The sequence below is a fragment of the Podarcis pityusensis genome (genome assembly GCF_964106645.2).
Source record: "Podarcis pityusensis genome assembly, chromosome: 12".
Taxonomy (NCBI): Eukaryota; Metazoa; Chordata; class Lepidosauria; order Squamata; family Lacertidae; genus Podarcis; species Podarcis pityusensis.
The window spans coordinates 13,237,459-13,252,720 of NC_138037.1; positions in this window are offsets into that span (position 1 = coordinate 13,237,459).

Below are 15,262 nucleotides of genomic sequence, written 5' to 3' on the forward strand. Positions count from 1 at the left end.
TACTCGGCTATGAGTGATTGCCAAAGAAGAATAAATAGTGAAAGAGGTGAAGAGAGTACTCAGGATCAGGAAGTATGGCTGGGCTCCAGAACTGGTGGCAGAGAGAGACATGTGAGACATTGTGGGAAGGATACTGCTGTGCTCCCTGGATGACTGGTGGACATCACAGGTGCATCTTGAGGAGAATCTTTGCAGTTTTTCAGACAGCTGGGGAGCTTGTGTCACTTAGTATCACACAGACACAGAAGTGGGAAGAGAAGGACACAGAAACCACACACATCAATATTACCAAGCAGAACCCCTACAACTCATGGGAGCCTTCATGAAAATTCAGATGATGGCATTAATGCAGAACACCCTCCTTGCTTTTCCTTGCCATGGAGGGAACTATTGCCAGGATGGACTCAAGAATCCAAAATACCTTCCCAATTGCTTTCAGAATACCAATGGAGATTAATTGAATCAATGTCCTACAAACACAGTCATCAAATGTCCTACATAGACATTAATCAAAAGTGTGTAACATTTACTGTGTGATAGCTTTCCAATAGTTTCTCAAAGGTAATGAGAACGTATTTTCTTCCCTTGCCAAGACTCAATAGGTTTTTAGAGGCACAATTTTTTATTTATTTATGTAATGAATTTTTATACCGCTTTTTATCCTAGGGTTGCAGGGTGGTTTACCGTATGAAAACACAAAAATACATAATATTATGAGGTTTATTTGAGGGTAGTGGTGGTAGACTGTATGCCAAGACCCTTCCAATTCTGCAATCCAGCAAGTGTTAAAATCTATTCAAGGATTCAAATTCTCAGAAGAGCCAGGCTCACTTCAGGGTGAGGTAATGGGTCTTTAAGGTAACAAAGGAAGTGGATCTGTTCCAGAAGGATGATAGGTGGAGCCTCCTCCCCTAACATAATGGTAGTTAGAAAGACAAAGGCCAAAGCTGAGAGTTGAGTAATGTGAGCTAGAAGCTGAAAGCAAAGTTGCAGGCTGTGAAGCCAGAGACATGCCTGATTTCTGTTGGAATCCAAGGCTCTGGCTATGGGGGAAGCAAGGCCCTTTTGAGTTTTTAATGCTGTAACCCATCCCCCTCCCCAAAAGACACCACGGCCCTGCGGGATTTGACATCTTTCCGCAGGGCCTGAAAGACAGAGCTGTTTCGCCAGGCCTTTGGTTGGGGTTCAGTCTGATTCTTTTCTTTCTGTATAAGAACAAGCATTAAAAAGGCCTCCTAGCCCGCTCATAGGTCCTTTATAAGACCAGTGGTAACAGCTGGCCCTGGAGAATATTAACCACTCTCAATTTTACCCATGGACTGCCATCTGTCCAGATTTTAATTTGCTCTGAACTAATTTTAAGATGTATTTTAATTAATTGATTACCAGTTTTTATGTTCTTTGTATGCTGTGTTAGTTTTGTGATGTTAGCTGCCCTGAGCCCAGCTCTGGCCGGGGAGAGGGGGGTACAAATAAAAATATATTATTATTATTATTTATTATTGTAGACTCAGGTTGTATATCTGTGTAAATAAACCATATATCATAAAGACACCACAGTCTCTGCTGTCCTTCATGCCAAAGGAAACATGAACCTTCAGGAAACACCTGGAATCTCACACCACTCGAAGATTGGGGTGTCATGCAACAGTCACATAATAACAAACAAAACAATAACCCCTCCCAATATAGTTCTGAACCTGTTGACACAGCTCTTTATGGATCAGTTCACTCACAGCTATGACGTTTGTCTATCCACTCCACCAGCAACTGAGCTGGATTGGAAACCTTATAGTCTTTCCAATCACAGCACTGATGTTGTGAGCAAATACCCTTATGCTAAGTATACCATCCTAGAGACCTTTCTGTGGAACCAAGCTTGATGCTCCATGAATGGCAACATGAAGTCCGCACAAGTCTAATTCCGTTTCATACTTCTCCACTACAATGGAGGGATATATGGCTTGAAGAAACCAAGTGATCTTTTTTTCAGCCTTCACCTTGGGTTCTAAGTGGTTGTTTCAACTGGAAACATTTTACTAAAAGCCCTTTTGATGGAACCGAGTCCTGTAGGAACAAAGCCAGCAATTAATGAAATATGATAAAATAATAAAAGTAGTAATACATTAACTATATTATCCTTCCACATTTGGACAGTTCTTTTCATTATATCCTCTTTATGGACATCCTCCAGTCACATTTGAAAAGCTGCTTTATTGCAGTTCTGCGACTATTTTGGTTTCCAGACATTTAACAATCTACTTAATACCAATGTTCTCATTTGTCCTTCCATTTTCCACTGCAAGACATTATGCAAATGTTGAAGAGGTTTTTCTTTTATTTTCTTTTTGTCCCTGTTGTGTTCTGGATATTACATCTGCACCATTCCTGTAGGCTTCTGAATCTTTGTTTTAAATAGATTGTGAAACCTGACTATTTCTCCCTCTCCATCAGTATGTCTGGGATGAAAATAGCATGCTTATGAGAAGAAAACTCACCTACGTATGCACACAAGTTGCGTTTTAGAAACGAGATTCAGATTCATAGTGGGAAGGGATCAGTAGATCACCTGGGCCTGTGTTAAGATCCCATCACAGTCCCAGAGCGATGCAAAAGGGTTAAAATAAAAAAGTGTAGTCTTCTTTTCTGTAATTCATTTTCAGTCTTGCACAGCTTGTGCTTTACCAAGTCTAAATGCAGCTCAGCAGAGCAGAGATTTTTGGTGACTTAAATAAAGCACACAAGGAATAGTCTGCTTTTGCTTCCTGCTAGAACAGTAAAAACAGGAGCGTGTGGAGCAACTTGCAGCCCACAGTACATTGTCAGTGGGCAGCACCTGCCTTGGTGGGTTCCACACTGAACAAGAATGGAGTATATCCATGGAGTTCAGAACATAGGAAGCTGCCCTATCAATCTTCCTCGGGAGGTTGTGGACTCTCATTCATTGGAGGTTTTTAAGGAGAGATTGGATGGCCATCTGTCACTGATACATAGAATCATAGAATTGTAGAGTTGGAAGGGACCGCCAGGGTCATCCAGTCCAACCCCCTGCAATATAAGAATCTGTTGCCCTAAAATGGGGCTCAAAAGGACAACCCTGAGATTAAGGGTCGCACACTCTACTGACTGCTTTAGCTGAGATTCCTGCATTGCACGAGGTTGGAATAGGTAACCCTTGGGATACCTTCAAACTCTGCAAATCTGTGATTCAGACTGAAATGGTTTATCTAGCTTAGTATTGTCTACTACTTAGTATTGCGGCTTTGTCCCCATTGAAGTGCAGAGTGTTTGAGGACCAGGACATTCGCAGGGAAACCAAAATGCTTGTTTACAAAGCTATTGTACTACCAACCTTACTGTATGCTTGTGAAACATGGACCACTTATAAACGCTATCTCCAACTCCTCAAAAGATTCCATCAACGGTGTCTCTGAAAAATCTTACACATCACTTGGGAAGACAGGCGAACCAATACCAGTGTACTGGAAGAAGCAAAGATCACCAGTGTTGAAGCAATGGTTCTTCAACATCAACTTCGTTGGACTGATCATGTTGTGCAGATGCCTGATGATCGTCTTCCAATTTGCCTCGAGACAGTCTTTAAACCTCTTTTGTTGATCACCAGCATTACGCTTTCAATTTTTAAGTTCAGAATAGAACTTAAAAATTGAAAGCGTAATGCTGGTGATCAACAAAAGAGGTTTAAAGACTGTCTCGAGGCAAATCTTAAAAAATGTATTATAAACACCAACCATTGGGAAACACTTGCCTGCGAGCACACCAATTGGAGAACAGCCTTTACCAAAGGTGTTATGGGCTTTGAAGACACTTGAACACAGGACGCAAGGGAGAAACAAGCTAAGAGGAAGGCACACTTGGCAAATGGACACTGTGATCAACTTCTGCCCCGTAACCAATGTCCCCACTGTGGAAGGACGTGTGGATCCAGATTGGCCTCCATAGTCACTTACGGACTCATTGTTAAAACCGTGTTTATGGAAGACAATCTTACTCGGCTACGAGTGATCGCCAAAGAAGAAGAACAACACAGACTGGCAGCAGCTCCTCAGGGTTCCAGGCAGGGGTCTTTCTGCAGCCCTACCTAGAGATGAAGGGACTGAACCCAGGACCATCTGTATCAAAGCAGATGCTTTTCCACTGTAATATGGTCTTTCGCTATATCATATCTCCAATAGTAGGCCCACCACCAATGACAAGGAAGTTCTGTAATCATTAGGAGTTGTCCTAATCAATGGAACACCAGCTGAAACTTAGTGCAAATGAGGACGGTATGTCTTATTTTACTTAGGCTTCATAGAAACTGTGTGGTATTCTTTATATATCTTTCATGTGTTTCCTCCTCTTCTTCTTCTTCTCATTCTGAAATAGCATTCTTCCACTCCAGGAAGTAATTTTTTTTTTAATTGCCAGCCATGATCTGCAAGCGCTTTGCCAGGCTGTGAGAGAAATGTCAATTAATTGTCAATTCGGAATACTGAGGAAATTGATTAATTGGCACCATGAAAATCCCCAAATCAGCAGCAATAAATAATTCTTTTCTAAAAAAGTTTTGACCCAAGAAGTGCTAAAACACCTCAGATTGCTGCTGCTGCTGTTAAAAATGACTGATGAAGCTGTATTCTCACTGTAATCTTTGTAGGTCCTAAAACGTCTGACTAATTGATCATCACAAGAATGACACAAAGCCAAGAATGGAACAAAGTGTCACCATTCCTGAATGAGAGACCCCACCTATAGTCCTCATTTAATTTCTATTTTTCCTCCACAGTTTTGCTGGTGGACACCCTTGATTATTCTGAGGTTGAGGAATAGGGCAAGGACCATATCTTCTTAACCTTTGATGTCTATGGAATGAAATGCCATGCTTGGGCTGGATTCTTTCAGATTTGTATTGAGGGTAGCATCATGGATGCATGTTATGGGGGGTTTAGACATGCAGCATAATGAAGTGGTTGAAGTCTGAGATGGCTGAGTAGTGTAGACAACTCTGGACAACACAAGAGTGTTCCAGGCTACTTCTTTGGAATGCTCTCTCATGCAGTTAAACCAAACAAAGAAAACTGCACATAGAAAACTCGCATGCCAAGAAGAGAGCTGACTAGAACCTTTCTCCCTGATGAGCTACTACATTTCAAGGGAGATTGTTGTTGTTACAGTGGTACCTTGGTTCTCAATCTGTTCCGGAAGTCCGTTCCAAAACCAAAGCGTTCCAAAACCAAGGCGTGCTTTACCATAGAAAGTAATGCAAAACGGATTAATCTGTTCCAGATTTTTAAAAACAACCCCTAAAACAGCAATTTAACATGAATTTTACTATCTAACAAGACCATTGATCCATAAAATGAAAGTAATAATCAATGTACTGTACTATAAAATAAATAAGACAGCATTGTAGATGATAAAAATTAAAACTATTCTTTTCTTACCTGCACTGATGATAGTCATTGTTTGGATGGGGGACTTTTATCCATTTCCACAGTCACACAATCAATCAATCAATCAATCAATAGCTGAACTGGGTTCCACACAGTCACAAAAACAAATTAACTGAAAAAGCCGCAAAAACAAAAATGCAAAATAAATAGCAAAAACAAACGGGCCAAACTTAATCTGTTTCGGAAGTCCATTTGACTTACAAAATGTTCGATAAACAAGGTTCAGCTTCTGATTGGTGCAGGCACCCTGGAAACAATAGCCGACAACCGCATTGGACTTTTGGCTTCTGAAAAATGTTCGGAAACCGGAACACTTACTTCTGGGTTTTCAGCGTTTAAGAGCCAAGGCGTTTGAGAATCAAGGTACCACTGTATTATTAAAAGGGATCATTCCAATACCACCCTGTGTATCTGCAGTAACAGGCAATCAGGGCTGAGTCATGGAAAGAGCCAGGAGTCTCTGCCACAAAACAATCAGGGTCAGAGGGCCAGTCAGAAAGCAAAATACAGAGAACAAACCAGGGGTTGGTAATGAAGAGCAATTGGGATCAGAGGGCAAATCAAGAGGCAAGAATAGAGATGAAGCCACAGTTAAGGAGCAAAGGAAACTCCAGAAACACAGAAGAAGAACAGTTCTCAGGTAGATGACGTTGCTCAAGCAATGATTGAAAAAGCAGCCTTTGTTTTTAAAGTCTGTTGACTTTATCAATATTTTCTTATGAATATTTTATACTATTTTGTGTAAAGCACTTAGATTTTTATTATTATTATTAAGTGTTCTATAAATCTCGTTAAATAAATTACTTCCTCTCTATGACTGGCTTTCTGTGTAGAGGATATATTTAATGGTTTGTTTGTGTTTAAAACTCTACATATATATATATATATATATATATATATATATATATAAAATATACTTATGTTCCTGGCACACAAGGAATTAAAGCAAGCTCCCCAAATCTAAATCAAAGAAAACAACATTCCCATTTTTCAACACACAGTGAAAATAGCAAGTTGTAGCGATTCCTTATCATCTGAAACACTAGCGCTGCACTGATCTTTTCATCATATTTCATTATCAAATGCAAGGTTAAATTCATTATATAGACATTGGTGGTGTGCGCTTTGCAAGGTTAATGCTAGTACAGTGATAACTCCTCTTTGAATATAATTATATTTTCTTGCATTCGCTCTGATATGTATATTCCCTTGCTGGCCTGGATGATATAGGGAACCCATGTTAAGTCTTTAAGCCAGCTGTGTTATTAGCATTTGGCATTAGAATTCATTATATAAATTTATTGAAGTGAAAGTGGAATCTACCAAATACAGTGTGTAAAGGGCAGTTGTTGCCCAGGATATGTTTTCTACATTACGCTTGTAGCTAATGACTCGCGACGATCCATTACCAGTATATATTACACTTTGGGATGGTGCCCAAAAGCTATTTCCACTGAAAACAGTTTAAAATTAAGAATCAATTTACATGGGCCATATCAACACACATCAAGCTCAACATGTCTCTTCTCAATGGGAACCCTGGTTTTCTAGCCGAGGAGATGAATGAGTAGAACACTCAAAGTTCTGGTGAAAAGAACAATCCTCATTCCTCCACTTACTCTTTTATGTGGATTCCTGGACGCATTGTTCCAAAGTCTCTCGCTGTGACCCATTTGTCATATAACTCTTTACTACAAGGAAAGTTACATGGCTATTTTTTTATTATTAATGTGGATCCCAAGTTGCAGACTAGCATTAAAAGGTGGATGCCTGATATGAAAAGATTCAAGGTTGCCAAATGATATCTCGGAAGGCAGAGGAATTGCTGAATATGATTTTCAGGGATCAGAGGGTGGTAATCCATAAAGCCCTTTACTTTCTCCTATCTCCAGGCAGGGCTAGATTTAGGTTTGATGAGGCCCTAAGCTACTGAAGGTAATGGGGCCCTTTATATGTCCAGCTGTCCTTTGTCAACAACAATTTGTCGCTGTTTTTTGTGTTGAATATATGCTATATGGTAATTTATGGACCTAACAGGTATCTAAAGCCATTTGCCACTGCTGCTGTATGTAGATTTTATTTCATTTGTTTTTTATCTTATTTTTTGGAAATGTACACCCAGGTTTTTTCCCTTTAATTTTTTTGGGGGCCCCAAGCTATAGCTTGTTTAGTTTATACATAAATCCGGCACTGTCTCCAGGATTAGCAAAAGCAGAACAAATTATATGAAATAAACGCAGGAAAAAATGCTATGCAAAATTAGAAATAACATACATTTTCATAATTGAAACAAGGCACAGAATTCTATTCCTGTTTTTATATAATTTGGTTTGCCTTGCTACAGAATGTCTCTCTCTCTGTGTGTAATAACCTGTGGGCTGCATCTGCACTTCAGGGCTTTGACTATAAGTCAGTGCCAATTTAAGGGCAGGCTAAGCAACGCGCAGCTGTGACAATTGTCAATTGAGCAGTAGGGAAAGGATCTCCAGGGAAATGTCGCACAGGCGATTCAAAGGAGGCAAAGGCTGTTCAAGTTCCTGGGAAGTCATAAAAGGCAGCGGGACACTTGCCATTTGACTCCCACCAAGGCAGGATCAACTTAATAAATCTGTGGGGCAGACGTGGTGGCGTTTGGCACATGATTAACCCAGAGCATTACTCTAATTGGTTTAATTCATATATTTACTGTCAATCTTTAAAATACAACTTAGAGCTTTAAAGGGCTGAATGATCCTGGGGCAAAGCCACCCTTTGCAAAAAGCCTGCAAGAATGGTGGATGACTTGTTCGTTTGGCAATCACATATTTTTTCCTATTTATGGCTTAGATTGTAGGAATATAATGTGTGCTTAATCTCCAGACAGCTCTCCTATTTAGAATAAAGCTCAGGTGTCCTCACTGTGGCCAATGTTAGGCTCGCAAGTAAGGGAACACAGAAGAATCCTACAGTGCTATTATTGTGTGTGCAAGGAAAGTGGGGCTTTTACTGCCTCCTTTCTGGCACGACTGCCAGACTGGATAGGCCAGCCGGGCAAGGGACTCTCAGGTAGGCAGCCATGAGACTTAATTTGTATTTGCCCCCCACACTGAGGGGGCCCGGCGTCATGTGACCCATCCCACCTCCACCCAGCAGGCTGGCACTCACCCAGGGGGAAGTGGGAGGTGGCAGCCCCCCTCAATATGGGGGAGGGGGCTTGGCCCCTTGCCCAGAAATATTGAGGGGGCTGAATCCCTTTCTGCCCCCTATAGCTGGCACCACTGAAACTGGACATGAGTATAGCAGCACTTTGCCCCCCTGAGATTCCCAATAACTGATATTCGTGGCTCGTAGAACACAGCCATTAGTAGCCTTGTCCACCATACAGGGTGCACAGCAAACACTTATGAGGGGAGGCAGAAACAGCACCCAGCTTTCTTGTCCCTCACCAGTTCCCAAGGTAGCTTGCTTTTGTCTGTCAGACTCCAGTTTCATGGGTTCTCAACCTGTGGGTCCCCAGATGTTGTTGGACTACAACTCCCATCATTCCTAGCCAGCATGACCGGTAGTTAGGGATGATGGGAGTTGTAGTCCAACAACATCTGGGGACCCACAGGTTGAGAATCACTGAAAACAGAGGCTGATATGACTGGTTTTGCCAAAGTCTGCTGCTGATATAGACATGTGAGGGGCAGCGGTGGAGGAAGGGGGGTGCGGTGGGGCCGGGCCGCCTCGGTGTCACCATTGAGGGGGGTGGCAAAATGCCAGGCGGCACTCACCACAGGGCCTGCAGCGCGCCCAAGTCACATGTGTCTCTGCTCGGAGAGGCGCAGTGGTTTGGGCGTGTACTGGCTCCGCGCTGCCCAAACGGTCCGCCCGCTGCCTCCCCCCCAGCTCTAGGGCGGCTGAGTGGGAGGAGGCAGGCAGACTCCGGAGGCCCCACAGCTCGCCCTGTCCCTGGGTGCACTGCCCCAGGCGCCCGAGTGGCTTCCTCCGCCGCTGGTGAGGAGGTGGGACGAGGGGGAAATTTCCTTGAGTCTGGCAGAAATGTGTGCACGAATCCAACAGCCAATTTATTTGGCATAAAATAGAGGAGTACAAGAGTAAAAACCTTTCGTAAATTAGTGTTTCCTGTAAACGACTTAGAGATCTTACTTCAGTTAAGTGACATATAAATTCTGTTAATTAACTAATTAATTAGTTTAAAGGCAAAAGAGCATTTTAAGAAAAATTAAGCGGACATTCTCGTCCAACTCAATTCTATTGCAGCCACTTACAAGCAGGCTTCCGGTCTCCTCATACACAACACTGCAGGGTTGATTTTCAGATAGTAGTAGCAGAGGCAAGCAAAGCGGGAGACAGGAGCCTTTCCTCATGACCCCCCCCGCCACATATTCGTGATGGAGACTGGGAGAGACTGGGTAATTTTGAAGAGACAGGTGTATAACAGGCCTTCATTACAGTGTGCAAGTCTGCAGTCTGCATTACTGTATACACTGTAGGAACTGAAATGATCTAGAAATTGTTGTATGCAAGGAATCAGTTCTAGGTGGAACTAGCAAGGAAAGGAAGTTAAGGGATATTTGACTAGTATCAGTTTCATAAATAGTTTTGCAGTTGTTGTTGTTTAGTCGTTTAGTCGTGTCCGACTCTTTGTGACCCCATGGACCAGAGCATGCCAGGCACTCCTGTCTTCCACTGCCTCCCGCTGTTTGGTCAAACTCATGTTGGTAGCTTCGAGAACACTGTCCAACCATCTCGTCCTCTGAAGAAGAAGAAGAAGAGTTTGGATTTGATATCCCGCCTTTCACTCCCTTTAAGGAGTCTCAAAGCGGCTAACATTCTCCTTTCCCTTTCTCCCCCACAACAAACACTCTGTGAGGTGAGTGGGGCTGAGAGACTTCAAAGAAGTATGACTGGCCCAAGGTCATCCAGCAGCTGCATGTGGAGGAGCGGAGACGCGAACCCGGTTCCCCAGATTACAAGACTACTGCTCTTAACCAATACACCACGCTGGCTCTCATCCACTTCTCCTTGTGCCCTCCATCTTTCCCAACATCAGGGGCTTTTCCAGGGAGTCTTCGCTTCTCATGAGGTGGGCAAAGTATTGGAGCCTCAGCTTCACGATCTGTCCTTCCAGTGAGCACTCAGGGCTGATTTCCTTCAGAATGGAGAGGTTTGATCTTCTTGTAGTCCATGGGACTCTCACGAGTCTCCTCCAGCACCATAATTCAAAAGCATAAATTCTTTGGCGATCAGGCTTCTTTATGGTCCAGCTCTCATGTCCATACATCACTACTGGGAAAACCATAGCTTTAACTATACGGACTGTTATGTACTGAGTTGAATAGGATCCAAACTGTAGCAGTCTGATTGGTCCTAGAACAATAGGATCCAAAAGGCAGCAGTCTGATTGGTCCTAGAACAATAGGATTCAGAATGCAGCAGTCTGATTGGTCCTAGAACAATGCAGCAGTATGATTGGTTGGCAGGAACCACCCAATCCTGCTCCAGATAGAAGTGAATCCACAACCTGATTGGCTTACAGTAGAATTCCAGAATTAGCCAATCATGTGCAGCCCATTGTGTAAATAATGTATATAAAGCAGATACTGTGAGGGGACATTTATTCATTCCTCCTCACCACTATGAGCTGAATAAAGAGCATGAAATCACTTTGCGACTCTGAGTATATTTCACTGGCGACGAGGATGGGATCCCGCTGAGCTGACTGCCACACACAGCACCGCAGCACCGCCAACTGCCGCACCGCTGCCTCGCACCGTGTATCCAGGCTTCAGCTCCGGGGCACAAGGAACTCAGAATGGCAGCCAACAGCAGCTTCTCGCCATTCAACCCAGCATCTGGAGACTGGGAAGCGTACGCCTCCCGTTTCACCTTCCTCCTAGAAGCCAAAGGGGTCACCGACGAAGAAGACGCCAAGAAGAGGGCGATATTCTTCAGCGTCTGCGGAGAGGAGACGTTTGAAATCGCCCGGGCTCTCCTTGCGCCTGAAGACGTCGCTACTGTTCCATACAAAACAATAATGGAACAGCTGAAGGGGCACTTTTCGCCGCAGCCCTCAGTGGTGGCTCGTCGAAATGCCTTCTACGCAAAGCGGCAAGCCCCTGGGGAAACCATAACTGGGTTTGTGACCTCTCTCCGCCAAGCCGCCCGGTTCTGCAACTTCTCAGAGCTGGAGAACATGCTTCGTGACCGCCTCGTCGGTGGCCTGAAGGATGAGAAGCTGCAACGGCGCCTCTACGCTAAGAAGGACCTAACGTTCCAGGTCGCTCTGGAGGAGGCCCTGGCAACAGAAGCTGCCGAGAGGTCGACCCAAGAGGCACGGCCGAGCCTGCCATCCCAACCGAGGGTCCACCATGAAGACCTCACCGACGACTCAGGATCCGACAGGGAGGAGGTGCACCGAGTACAGCAGCGCACTCAAGCAGCGCACAGACCACAGCTGCCTCGACGAGAAGGAGGGAACTGCGCAAGCTGCGGGGAGAGTCACGAGAGGAGGACCTGCCATTTCCGCAACGCAGAGTGCAGGCAGTGCAGAAAATCGGGACACATCGCCCGGGTGTGTCGGGCTCGGCCCACCCGACACCAGGCATCAGATGACCAATCCAAGAGCCCCAGGTCCCGGGGCCCAACGCACCAAGGCAACTCGACGGAGCTCACGGACTTCCAGGTATACCAGTTGCCCCACCCCAACGTAGAGAAAATTTATGTAGAGGTACAGATAGAGGGGGCCCCATGCCGCATGGAGCTTGACACGGGTTCAACTCTATCCATAATCTCGGCAAGGACCTTAAGGAAACTGTGTCCCACTGGGGGTCCCAAACTCAGGCCGGCCCCATTCACCCTCCGGGACTTCCAGAAACGTAAGGTCCCCACAATGGGGGTGGGGACCTTCAGGGTGCAATACCGAGGGCGGACGCGGCAACTGGACTTGCTTGTGGTCAAGGGCCCCTACATTAGCTTACTGGGATTGGCATGGTTTGGACCACTGGGGCTAGCTGTCACCGGGGTGAACCACACTAGCTTACAAGTGGACGTGGACGCCATATGCAAGGAATTTCCAGGGGTTTTCGATGGGAAATTGGGACAGTATACGGGCCCCCCCATTGCGCTACAGCTTGACCCCGCAGTACGACCGGTCAGGCTCAAGGCCCGCCGGGTCCCGTTCGCCTTGAAACCCCGTATAGACGAGGAATTGGACCGACTCGTAGAGCAAGGAGTGCTGGAGCCGGTGCCTAATGCTCCCTGGGAAACCCCAATCGTCACACCCGTCAAGCCTAATGGTTCGGTCCGCATCTGCGCAGACTACAAATGTACCATAAACAAGGCCCTCACGGCCCACGCATACCCAGTGCCAGTGGTCAGCCATGTCCTGGCCACCCTGGCTGGGTCGAAAATTTTTGGCAAGCTGGACTTGGCCCAAGCATATCAACAGCTGCCAGTAGATGAGGCCACAGCAGAGGCACAGACGATTGTGACGCACAGAGGAGCGTTCAGGGTAAAGCGGCTGCAATTCGGTGTCAGCGTGGCACCAGGCATATTCCAGAATATAATGGACTCTCTCCTTAAAGGGATTCCTGGCGTCACCCCCTTCTTCGATGATGTGTTGATTGCCGGCCCCACACCAGAGGAGTTTGAGGACCGCCTCCGCACCGTTCTGCACCGTTTCCAGACGGCGGGTCTCAAGGTGAAGCGGGAAAAAATGTCTACTAGGAGTGCCTCAGGTGGACTTTCTGGGATTTATGGTGGACGCAGAAGGGGTCCACCCGACTGGGGACAAGGTACGGGCCATTTGTGATGCCCCAGCGCCCAAGAGCAAGACTGAACTTCAGGCCTTCTTGGGACTATTGAACTTTTACCATTCCTTCCTTCCCCACAAGGCGGCGGTAGCGGAGCCCCTACACAGACTCCTGGACAAGCGGGCCCCTTGGGTGTGGGGCCAGCGCCAGGAGGCCGCATTCCAGGCAGTCAAGGACTTGCTTGTCTCAAACTCGGTCTTGGCACACTTCGACGAGAGGCTGCCGGTGGTGCTAGCATGCGACGCCTCACCCTATGGCATTGGAGCTGTCCTGGGGCACCAACTCCCGGATGGAAGAGAGGTACCGGTGGCGTACTTTTCCCAGACACTCAACACAACCGAGCGGAACTACTCGCAAATCGACAAGGAGGGTCTGGCAATCGTAAAGGGAGTAAAAAAATTCCATGATTTCTTGTACGGGCGGCCCTTCACCGTGGTGACTGACCACAAGCCGTTGCTTGGCTTGTTTGCCCCCGAAAAGCAGACCCCCCAAGTGCTGTCTCCTCGCGTCCTCAGGTGGTCAATTTTCCTTGCCAGCTACCAGTATGCACTGATTCACCGACCTGGGAAGGCGATGGGCCATGCGGATGCCCTCAGCAGGCTACCACTACCGGAAACAGGCCCTGACCCAGCACCTGCACAAGAGGTTATGAGCCTGGAGCTGCTTCCCGACCGCCCCATTCAGGCACAAGAAGTTGCACACCATTCCAAGAAAGATAGGGTCATCTCCCGGGTCCTGGACTGGGTGTGGAGGGGATGGCCCAGCAGCAGCCCCGGGCCAGAATTCGCCGGCTACACAACCCGCAAACATGAACTGTCGGCCCACAAGGGGTGCCTGTTATGGGGAAGCAGAGTCGTTGTTCCCCAGCCCCTCTGCAAAAGGGTCCTCACAGCCCTACACGAGACACATCCAGGGGTAGTAAGAATGAAGGCCCTTGCCAGGAGTTATGTGTGGTGGCCGGGGATCGATGGAGAGATAGAGGCCTGGGTCAAACACTGCCAGGCCTGCCAAGAATCCCGCCCAGATCCCCCAAGGGCCCCAGTCCAGTCCTGGGAGTCCGCCCGAGCACCATGGTCACGCCTGCATGTGGATTTCGCTGGCCCCTTTCAGGGGAAAACATTCTTCATAGTGGTGGACTCCTACACCAAATGGCTGGAAGTCGCACTGGTACCGTCCACTTCCACGTCCGCAGCCATCCGGGTACTACGCAGGCTGTTTGCAACCCACGGGCTCCCTGACACTCTCGTCTCAGACAACGGGACTGCATTTACGTCAGGAGAATTCCAAACCTTCACAGCGCAGAACGCCATCCGCCACATCCGTTCGGCGCCGTTCCACCCTGCCACCAATGGCCAAGCAGAACGCATGGTGCGGACCACCAAGGACACCCTTCGCCGCATGACGCAAGGGGACTGGGAGTACCGCCTTGCCACATTCCTTCTAGCACAGCACAGCACCCCCAGCTCAACGACTGGCCGGAGCCCCGCTGAACTACTAATGGGTCGGCGCCTTGCAATCAGATTGGACCGCCTTCACCCCGATAGAGCTCAGGATGAGGTAGTGGTGGGGGAAGGCAGGAACCCCCGGACCTTCGAGGCCCAGGACCCAGTGTACGCAAAGAATTTTGGGGCAGGCCCAGCATGGGTACCCGCCACAATCACCAGGGTCACTGGCCCCGTGTCGTACGAGGTGCTAACGGATGGGGGGCAATGCTGGCGCCGCCACTGCGACCAGATACGGCGACGATTCCCGGGAGAAAACCAGGAGGAGGACAGGTCAGAGGAGTCCCAAGGGAACAGCGGGGCAGTGAGGCCCATAGAGCAGGAGGGGCCAGCAGGAGAGGCAGAATCAGTAAATACAGAGAGGACCCGTGAGGCCGAAAGGACACCGGAACCAGAACCACGACTGAGCGAGCCGGTTGCACCAGACCAAACAGCCGCATCACAGCCAGCATCCTTGGAACACGAGCCAGAACCCGGAGCCCGGACCAGGGAACACCCCAGGCCA